The 11,618-nt window shown below is 34.3% G+C and overlaps 1 protein-coding gene across 2 annotated transcripts in view; it reads left to right on the top strand.

Annotated features, from left to right (window-relative positions):
• The first annotated feature begins 2,097 nt into the window (after nt 1–2,097).
• The window catches only part of LOC106663455 (clavesin-1-like), a 16,852-nt gene continuing 7,331 nt past the window's right edge, over nt 2,098–11,618 (top strand). Inside the window, exon 1 of one of the 2 annotated variants that reach the window (XM_014388306.2) lies at nt 2,098–2,180. The gene's annotated coding sequence lies outside the window, so the exon portion shown is untranslated. Of the gene's footprint in view, nt 2,181–2,271; nt 2,295–11,618 lie in introns of those variants that run through there. The other variant, XM_014388307.2, reaches the window with a different exon arrangement.

Genomic DNA, 11,618 nt, shown 5'->3' with positions numbered 1-11,618 from the left:
AAGGAAAAGTATTAAAATAAAGTGAAGAACAAATAAAGAAATAGAAAGGAGAATAAATAAATCATGGAGAAAATTCTGGCTTCTAAAAGAATAACGAACAAAATAAAAAGTAAAGAAAAATTACTGCAATGATAGTAGTTATAGAGCAAATAAAATGGAGAATAAATGAAATGTAGAATTCTAGTCAATAAAAGGAATAATGAAGTACAAAAATAAAGGAAACGTACTGTAAAGATGGCATAGAAAAAATAAAGAAATAGAAAGGGGAATAAACAAAGAGTGTAGAAAATTCTGGTCAATAAAATGTATAAATGTACAAAATAATAAATACAAAAAATAACTTTTAACTAAATCAAATAACTTTTTGGTTTATAGTAGATGGGTAGTTCTAAGTTTTTATATCAAGTTTATAACTCTACAATTAGATTTTTGTGCATTTCCAACATAAATGTAAGCACGCCTTGCGAGTATGCAGACAACTCATTAAAAAACAAATTAACTTCCAAATTCTAAGTTCTCTTGTCAAAATTGATTTTGGTAAGCTATAAAATAATAGATGCTAAACCCGCAAAGGTAATTTGTTGAGTCTGTCTTCAATCAAGCAAGGGTTTGTCGAATGACTCAAACAAGTTAAGGCATTTTGAGTGGAGACAGACCAAGTAAGTGGCTGTGCCGGCTTTTGTTTGGTAGATCATTTTTGGTTTATGTTAGAAAACTTTTTTAAAAACAAAAAATAAATACATTACTTATTTACATGATAATTAAGTAGAAATGTAATGTAAATAAGTCATGTATTTACTTTTTNATTATTATTATTAGCCATACAAGCCTATGGGAATTGGTTAATTTATGGAACAAAAATTCACAATTCTAATCAAAAAAGAAACAGAAATAAATTTTATATGTAATTTAAAATGGGATTTTTGCATACATTTGGCCTTCCAAAATAATAATAATAATATATAAACACAAAAAATATAAATAAATAAAAAAAATTAAATAAGGCAATTCTAAAAAAACCATGCTTTAAATGAAAAACACCATTAGTATAGATAAGGAAATAGAAAGGAGAGTAAGAAAAGCGAAGGGAAAATTCTGGTTACTTAAAGTATTAGAGAAGAACAAAACAATAAGTACAACAAAAAGTACTACAAATATAGTATAGAACAAATGAGGAAATAGAAAGGTGAATAAGCAAAGCATGGAGAAAATTCTGGTCAGTGAATGTAATAATGAAGAACAAAAAATAAAGGAAAAACACTGCAACGATAGAAAGTACAAAGGAGACAATTTAGAATGGAGAATATTCCTGCCACTAAAAGTAATAGTGAACGCCAAATAATATATGGAAAAATAAATGAAAAAGAATCGTGATTCCAGTTTTGTTACAAACGTGGACCATTTCCATCATCACAAGTCCAGCAAAACGAGACAAGTCACTCGTAAGAACGTTGTCCTCGCTGAACGTTTTCTTTTAACTTCGGCTTTTATTTCTGCTATATTTTCTTCAAATTAATTTAATTTTCTGTTTAATTAAGTACATCAGGTAGGTTTCTGTTGTATAAACGCGTATGCTGTAAATAGGCCAACCCTTGCAATAGATTTGTAAACGCAATAAAGTTTCATTTTATGTCATCAAGTATTTGATGAACTATCGTTTGATCTAAGATCTGCTGGAAAAAGAATTACAGAGTGTATGCATTCTGAGCTGAAATTGAATAGGAAAACAGGCGTTGCGAACAATTTTCCGATCTAGCTGGGAGAGGCGGAAGTGGCCCGGTAAAGGAACATCGATTGTGCATGGATTAAAATCCAACCTCATCTGACTTTCATTCTTCTGAATGCTAAAACCATAACGTCGTATGAAAAAGCCCATTGGAAATCGAACGTTTGCGCAAGCCGATTGTCGAAAAGTTATGCCGGCCACCGTGTTACAGCTACAATCGGCCCTCACAGGTGACAAACAGTGACAAAAAGGCGTTTTATCCGACAAAAAAGACTGACATAATTCATAAAAATCGTGGTGGGGCGGTTAAAAACCGTGGCAAAAGAGCGACGATTGATGAAGGCCCGAGGAGGGGGTGCCGATTGCGGCAGCAGAAGATATATGCGACGGCGGACCACGAGTCTTTTACTTGTTACTCTGGACAGACGCGAGCCGCAGCTCTAAACACATATCGGTGAGTTAAATCAATCATCAATCCAATAATGACAAAAAACAACATTAACATAAACAATAAACTACAGGAACATCGCGTTATCGTTCTACAAGAGGATTCAGTTATCTCGCCAAGGTGCAAAGAAATTTTTACATTAGTTTTGAGTAAACATGTTTCAGGATGACATTAAAATTTTCACCAGGTCAAAAAGTTTGTCCTACTAATAGCAATTTTGCATAAAATACTTGAACCGATAGGTAAAACCGACACGGAATTTTGCATATGTTTACGAATAGATTTAAAAAAAATACAACTATCACAGTTTACTTACAGCTTATGTGCTGTACATTCAGCCAGTTCCCACAATGTAACTACTGGCACTTAGCATTTACAAAATTACAATGTATACAGTTCTTATAATTTTATTTTCTAGGCAGATATCGATTTATTAAAGAAAGCAGAATTAATTGCTCATATAAGCTACTTTTATAATATCATATATTATTAAAACAAAGTTCATACATAGTCATAGTAAAGACAAAGGTAATTAGCATTTCTAGTGTTGTCGGCCAATTTCTTCCTTCCCAAACTATTTTCCTTTCTAGGATGAATGTTTCACTTTCGAAGACCGGACATTTAAAAATTAAGTGCTTCCGTGTGTGCGGTAGTTTTATGGTCCAGCTGCAGAGGTCATCTGCCTTTATGCGATATCTCTTCAAGTAGGACTTGTATCTGACTTTAAACTTGGTTATTTTTGAATGAATTAACTAGTGATGATGATAACCTGATACAGTCGGGAAAAATTTCTTCGTGTGTGGCTTCGTTAACTAATTTTTCCACACAGCAATTCCCACTCGGTCACGGCTTCAGTCCTTAGCTTATGGTATACGATATTGAAATTTTATGGGATTCTGAATCAAGGAATCAGTGGTCGGACTTTTTGCCAATCCGTCGGTCATTTCCAGGGTATTCTGCGTGTGCCTGCACCCAGCTCATTGAAACTTTCCATTTCTGCTTATTAATGTGTGGTGATTAGTGACCGTTAATCGATATTTATATAGAAATCGTGAGATGCGGTCTGGTATGATGTAGGTTTCAGAAAAACATTTTCTTTATCGTGCCAACGTTTCGATCTTTATTGAGATCATCTTCAGGGCCTGGGATTTACAAACATTGTTTACATATTTCCTCTGCTTATTAAGGTCGAATAGAGCATTTCTTATTGTTTCAACCAATTCAAGATGACATTTAATGTTGTTGAGCATCTTAATTGTTGCTTGACTATCTGTCCATATGGTTCCACTTTTAGAACTGATGTATGAATCCTTGATTGTTGTCCAAACCAGAGCTTTTAAAATCGCTGGGAGCTCAGCTTGATTGTTTGAGAACCATCCCATGAATTTAGATTTAAAACTGTTATATTAGTTGAACCCAGTTTGTATCTATAAATACTACGAAATGACATCCAACAACTTCGATTTTTCTGCCTTCAGGGTAAATACTAATGCGCGAGTCTTCATGCTTCTGCGTGCTATTACCTACAGGGACTGTCAAGTCTCTTAGGTTTGTGTTGGTAAGATATGTTTATCGGTTTTCCAGATCTCGTAAAGTTAGGATTGCTGTACCTGGGCTTATAGTTTATAGTTCATGTATATTCTGTATTGATCCTCATTTCAAGACGCAGGCCAAAAACTGGGCTTTACTCCTTGAATAATAGAGGATTTTCCTGATACCCCTTTCATCTTGGTTGACCTGAAAAGCGTTGCCGATGCAGAAAACTCTTGTGGTCAACTTACATCTGAATTATCGAATGAATTACTATTTACAATAATTATAAATAATATTTTTGTAATGTAATATTTTTGTAAATTTATTATGAAGTTGCTGTAATCAAATACCATAGACTTTTTGGGCAATGACAAGGCAAGGCCAAGGGCATTATCCCAGTTTTGTAATACGTAACCCTTCCAGACGCAGTCTCGAATACGTAACCGATGGCTTAGCCAGAGAACGATAATCCTTTTAAATCCCTCGATTGTCGGGCTCTAAGATTTCAACATCTTCGATTGAGCCCATTAAATTTTTATGACGTCTCTACATACCCGTGACCCAGTTTATTTCTATATTTAATGACTCATTTTTCCTTTCTACGTATTTCTCGAAAATATTGCGTGAATCGATTAGTTTATGAGGATTATTCTGTGTAAAGGTTTTGCTAGTCTTCAGGAGGAAAATAATTGTTCCACTTCATACGCCCACATTTCCTTATCAATAGATTTATCTACCTTTCACTCTATATATACATATGTCTGTGTAGATAGATTTATTTAAATATCTATGCTTCTCTCATATTATGTATTTCTTTTAAATCCCCTTTGTTTCTTCTCTCTCTTTCACGTTAAGTGATAGAAAGGTCCAATAAAAATTTGCGTGACTAAATAAAGCGATCAATCAATCAATCAAACTCCTTCTTTCCTTCACTCATTCTCAAACAATCTTTATCTGCGTATTTTACTTGGACATTTAACTTTAGATCTACCTATCATTGTTTTCTTTCTTGCCACTTGACTCTCACGTTTCATATTTCTCCCTTTTTTCTTGGCCTATTGTTCACAACCTTCATTTTTCTGCTTATTATATTCTTTTTGTATTCTCTCTCTCACTCTCTCTCTCTCTCTCTCTCTCTGTCTGTCTGTCTGTCTCACACAACACACACACACACACACACACACACACACACACACACACACAAACGTTAGATTTAAGAGTGGTCCTTAACACCAAATCTTGCTATATAATTTGATCAATATATAAATCGTTCAGTAGATCTCCCTCCCCCTCTCACTCTCATTCTCACTCACACTCACTCTCTCTCCCCTCCCTCTTTTTTGCTCTCTTTCCCTCTGTTTCAATCGCTGACAGTTCTATTATTAAAAAAAAAAATAAAATAAAGTTCCGACGAATCCTTGATTTCCTCACGCTTTTGTGAAAGAAATTACTCAAAATAAAGGAAAGCACCACCAAAACTTTTTTTTTACTTCTAAGATTTTTTTAAAGTGGAGAAAAAAGGGCCCAGAGTTTGCAGATAATTTTTCCACCTTTTTACGATAGTATCAAATTTATAGGTGGTTTTAATGATTGAATTTAACATGGATGTTTCTTTGCTGACATGGGTTACATTTGGTATGGTTAGGTTAGGGTTAGAGACGAATTAGGTTAATATTTTCATGCATGATGAATAATAGATTAAGTTTTCTTTTGTTTTCCTAATAGAAATAGTTGAGAAACGATTTGATCAGTTCTATTATGCGATATCAAAGAAAAACCTAACAGAATCAACATTTTTAGACATTATTTTTCTTGAGGAAAAATACTCCGAAAATTTTCCCAATTTGTGTCTGTGCTTGTCTATCTTTCCGTAAGAACGGAATTAATTCGCAATGTTGCTTTTAATTAACGTATTTTTTAAACATATGGAGAACCTTACAAAATAATTTTTTTTTAAATCACACACACACACACGTAGTTTAACGATTGTGATGTATCACCACATTGCGCTCTCTGTTCACTCCTCTTAATTGATAGGTAAACATTACTTTCGTTTTCAGTTTTTGTGATGAAATCATCTGCAGCCCGGGAGGACGCAATTTGACATTATTAGCTAGCAACTCTGCAGTTGAACATTGAAAACGCTCATGTATGGTGAAATGCCAGATATGTTGACATCTTAAGGGAAAAACTGGCCAGATCATAAACGAAATCGATTGGAATTTCTGGTAAAACCAGGACATATAAATTCTGAATTTTTTTTTACATTACACGTCCACGCTCGCATACCATATGCATAATTGAATGAAACGTTCTGTTAGCTTGGCCATAGTTTTGTTACACTGGGTAGGTAGAAAGCTGGTCAAATCACCTTTCATGGCTGTTAAGCACTTTTATAATCAATCTTACAAAATAATATATATGCTATATTTTTTTTTGTCACCTGTCCTTTTTTGAACTTTGAGTGATGTAAGTTTTGAAAAGTGTTAAGTAATTTAACGAAACTGGGACATACTTTTTGTTTGACATTTATAAACCTCGGTTTTACATTTGTCTTCTGCAACCAAATGGGCCAAAAAGTCAACACCTCAATGACAACGATGAATGAGGAAAACTTTAATAAAAAATAATTTGCTATTTAACAGTTCATAAAATGTTTTAATTGTACGTAGTTTGACTTAGATTCGAAAAACGAATAGTAATAAATAATAAATAAACGCCTGTTATATAATAAAGTAGAGACTGTTACGGGCAATTTAACGTGATGTTTTATCGAGCGTAAAACATTTTCCGACCTGCATATTAGCGTATTGTTTAAAGACTTACTGGCCACCACAAAGTATACTATTTTAATCTAACTTGCATATTATTACATAGATTTACAATTTTTCTGAAACTAGAAATTTAGAAGAATTCAAGCAAGCTATGAATCGGATCCAAAAGGAAGATGGATTGCTTGGATAGCACTACGAATTAATTGACCTTCAACACTTTCTATTTCTTCCTCAACTTCCTCTTCTCTGCCTATCTGTCCTTCTCTATCTCTCTCTCTCTCTCTCTCTCTCTCTCTCTCTCTCTCTCTCTCNCCTCTCTTACACACACTCATTCCCTCCTTCTCATTCTCTCCCTTTCGTTCTCTTTTTCTTCTCTCTCTCACACTTACAATCACTTCCTCTCTATCTACATTTTTACACTCATTCACTCCCTCTCTCACATACACTTATTCCCTCCTTCTCTCTCTCTCCTCCCTTTCATATTCTCTTTCTCTTTTTCGCTCCCTTTCTTCTTCTTTCTCTCTCACATTCACACTCACTTCCTCTCTATCTATATTTCTTAAACTCATTCACTTCCTCTCCCTCTCCCTTTTCGTTCTCTCTCTCTCTTTTTCTCCCTCTTTTTTCTTCTCTATGTCACTCAACTCACTTCCTCTCTCTCTCTCTCTCTCTCTCTCTCTCTCTCTCTTCTCTCTCTCTCTCTCTTCTCTCTCTCTCTCTCTCTTCTCTTCTCTTCTCTTCTCTTCTCTTTACCTCTACGAATCTAAGCGTTTATCTCTGGCTCTAACTCACGTTCTATGCACCCGCCCTATACTTCCACTGCTTCTATGACATTCTCAGTTTCCTTCACTTTCTCTAAATCCTCCTCTCTTACTCTCTTACTCCTCCTCGCTTTCTACCTATTGCTCTAACTATTTATGAGTCTATCAGCGTCTCTAACTCATCTTCAGTTCATATTGTTGTAAATTTATCTACCTTTCTTTTTCTCGGCATCTCGCTTCTTCTCTCTCTTCTCTCTTTATATACTTATCTATGCATTTCTCTATCGATCTCTTGACCTATGAATGTTGCTATATCAGTCTCTAGATCATAGACTATGCACAATCCTCCTTCTCCCACTGTTTTCTTTTACTTTCTTAGTTAGCTTCTTTTCTCTCTCTCTCTATCTACTTCTATTTTTACTTTATCAAGATATGTCTCTAGATCATAGACTATGCACAATCCTCCTTCTCCCACTGTTTTCTTTTACTTTCTTAGTTAGCTTCTTTTCTCTCTCTCTCTATCTACTTCTATTTTTACTTTATCAAGATATGTCTCTATCATATCTCTATTCTCCAAGTCAGACTATATAAATGTATTTTTTATCGTCGTACTTTTCCAACTCTCTTTCTTTCTCTCTCTCACACTACTTCTTTCTATTTCACTTTATCTCTCTACCCATTAACTCGTTTTCTATTTATTTATCTAGCTAGTACGCTAATTCATTTATTGCATGTCTTTCAATCTGTCGCCCTTTTCCCTTCATCTCTCATTTATCAATGAACCTATCTCTACCTACCTAACCCTCTCATTCTCACTCTTTCTCTTCCCTCCCTCTCTTTTGCACTCTTTCTCTCTACTACACTGTCTGTCATTATTATTATTAAAAAAGTAATATTGAAGTTTCCGACGAACTGATTTGCTCACGCTTTTTTGAAAGAAATTATTCAAAAGAAAAGAAAGCACCGGCAAAACGTTTGTATTTCTACATTTTGTAAAAGGGCACAGATGATTTTTCCATTTCTTTACGGTAGTAACAAATTTGTAGAGCTTTGTTTGAATGAGCTTTGTTAATACTTTAATACTTTTAAATGGGCCCCGTTCAGCTCATAAAAAGTCCAAAGTGAACATCCAAAAATCAATATTTGAAAGTTAATTAGACACCAGTTGCAAATATTGCGAAGTTTCAGACCCAAGTGTGTTCATGAGGAGTAATATATTTAAACAAAAAAATCGGCAGCATTTTTAGATTCTCGAATAAAGAAAAAATCCATTGTTGAAAAATATTGGTACATCACATTCTACTCTGGTCCGCCTGTTCTCACTGTGTACACGGCCAGACGCATTTCGCCATCCTGTCGTCGGATCTTCCCATATTGCTAACAGACGGTCAATCAAGTTAATTACAACAATTGAACGTCGTCCGGTTGCTTTATAAGATTAAACCTTCGTCTGGGGTTCGATCTGACCCTTTCGAAATCTATGCTCTGTGTCTAATGCGCTCGTCATCTCCGGCTTTTTGCGAAACAACCGTTTCGACATCGGGGTCATAATTGTGTTGAAGATGACAAATCTTTACAGTAAAACTTACAATTGTGACATCTGTCGAATTACTGCTATTGGACGTTTCAACCAAAATGGTATAATTATCCACACAACATTTCCTCTTATTATTATGCTTCTCACAGCTTTTCAATAAATTTCCCTATTTGTTACATTTAAAAAAGTGAAATCCAACCAAAAATATAGAAAACGACAACCAATTTTAAAATATTTCTTCATAATTGGTCCTATTATTAATAATAAAATAATTTTATAACCAATGAACAAAAATGTTTTCCTTGTGTAATGAAAAAAAAATTCGACACGAAAACAAATTACTTGATTGCATTTTAATTGTTTATTCGCACAAATCTCCGTTTATTCACTCCGGTTGGTTGGCCGCGGGCCATGAACCATGAATAAGTGGTAGTCCGAAGGTGCGAGGTCAGGGCTGTACGCCAATACCAATTCATTCATTTTTTACATAGTCTGACAGGAAATATGAACGTATTTGCAGTTCATCGAAGATCTTCGGCTATCTATTGGTTTTGAAGAGGAATAATTTATTAGCGCGAATGTGTTAGATTTAACGAAATATATTTCACATTATATATCATAAAGGAAAAAACTGACGTTCGCCTTTTTCGATGGAATCAAGGCTCATTGAGAGCTTTAATTCCTATTTGAACTTCTATTACCTCAGGATTTTTTACTGCTTTGTTTTTCCAGTCTTACAAAAAATTTTGTTACAACCTAGTGTTTAAAACAAGTGATTTGTGCAACAAAAAGTTTGACTTCCTCTTTGAAGTTCTTAAACTTTTTTAAATTGAATTCTCCATTGTAAAGCTCTATGGAAGCCTCTCTTATTACACTTTAGAAGAATGGAGTTCTAAAACTTTATGGGTTTTTTAATAGGACTGGGTTATCAACCCTACAGTCACTTTTGACATTACATAGTTGAAAAATTTGCTGACCCTTCTTTGATGGCATTTTAATCAATCTTGTTAGGTTCTAAATTACATATTTGAAGAAAATTTGATTTATACTTCTCTGTTTATACATCTCTTTGACGAAACCAGCAATAATATCCAGTTGGTTTGGAGTCAATCAATCTAGAGAATAGAACCTAACTTTACTATTTAATTTAAAACTATTTAATTGGGGGTTGAACGAGAAACAACCTGCTGACATCCACTGAACATATATGAAAAGCCTTGAACGCCATCAAAAGTAGGAAGTTCGGAGTCAATCTGCTTGTAATTTAGGACCTAACTTGACTTTTTAACAGGGACCATGGATAATAGACATTCCAGGATGACTATCTAAACTATCCAACTCTATTTTCTTGTTGAATGCAGGTGCTGCTTAAAAATTGTCCGATTATAGCTCTTAATTTTGAGAATTTTTTCTTCTTAAGTAAATTTAAGAGGGTTGAAGAAAGTTCTTGTTTAGTTTATTTTTTAATTGATTGTGAGGTGAATTCAACGGAATTTTCCGAATTTTACTTGGCATTGAAAAGTCTGTCTTGTAAAGAATATTTGTAAATATATTACAAAAAAGTTTAAAACCGTATCGATCAAAATATATGATTAGGAACAGATGTAAAGAAATATAAGCTTAAATTGTAATGGGACAAAGTTTATGGAAGAACTTGAAAATAAGGGCTAATTTCAGCCGTATTCATTTTTATAAAAAGGAAAATTAAAACCGGTTTAAAAATTAAACCCTTGGTTTTATTTCATTATCTTTTAAATATTTGAAGTTACGCCGTGTAAATCTCCGTTATTTCACTTCCAAAAGAAAATAAACTTTGCTTTACGCTGGGTCGTACAGTATATAAGATATATCTATATTTGTTCATTTGTTAATTTTTCTCTTAGGCAAGATAAAGATTTTTAGCCCCTTTTGACATTTGTTGAACACGAAACCTGCATTAAATAGTTATTAAATTAAATAGTTTATCTTTCCTTAAAATAAATATTATATATATTGATGTATTATTTACAGCTACTACGGTTATATATATTGTCAATTTTTGTAATATATCGAACAGGTTATTTAGATCGCGGAGTAAAAAATGGTGTGTCGTACGTGTTGCAATGGACGATAGGTACAATAATGGGCTGACTCGTCGGTTATTTAACAGGTAAAAAGGTCCTACGGTTATATAAGGATTATTTCGTCCTTTCAGCCTCTGATGCAAGGACCTCTGTGCCGGAGAGCTTTCACCCTCTTTTGTTTCGCCCGATGACCGTGACCTCCTGCTTAAATTGATACTGATTGGACGCTCCTGATGATACAAATTTACGACGTATCATTTGCACCGGTGGAAATTGTCGTTTGTAGATTTTTTTTTTTTATTGTTTTGTCGGAACGTCTGGTTTAATATGATGACAGGGGGAAAGCGGAGTGGAAATTTTTCCACCGGGAAAATGAGAGCGTTTTCCGCTGAACAGATTTACATTTTTTCCCCCTTCTGTACGACAGGATCGGTTTTTATGACAACTGGACATAATTTGGCGTGATTTAGCGCGATTTTCAACGCTTAACAAAAATCACAACACAAAAAGGTTTTATGCAATATCACGCACATTTACATCTCGTTCGCATAATCAGGAAGAATAGTGTCAACAAGGCTCAATTGATGAAGTTACAGTGACTCCCTACCTAGTCACATTATGCTTATGTTCACTAATTTCGTGGTCCGCTTGACCAATTAATATATTACAATTAATTAAGGTTTTTAGTTGAGATAAATAAGTCAATGGCACGAGGGGATTCGAACCTACGATCTTCGGCTTGATACGCCGCTGCTCTACCACTTGAGCTATCGTGA

The sequence above is a fragment of the Cimex lectularius genome, unplaced genomic scaffold (genome assembly GCF_000648675.2).
Source record: "Cimex lectularius strain Harlan isolate CLEC.00 unplaced genomic scaffold, Clec_2.1 scaffold2, whole genome shotgun sequence".
In the NCBI taxonomy this organism is placed as follows: domain Eukaryota; kingdom Metazoa; phylum Arthropoda; class Insecta; order Hemiptera; family Cimicidae; genus Cimex; species Cimex lectularius.
This window is presented reverse-complemented; position numbering and strand designations above follow the sequence as displayed.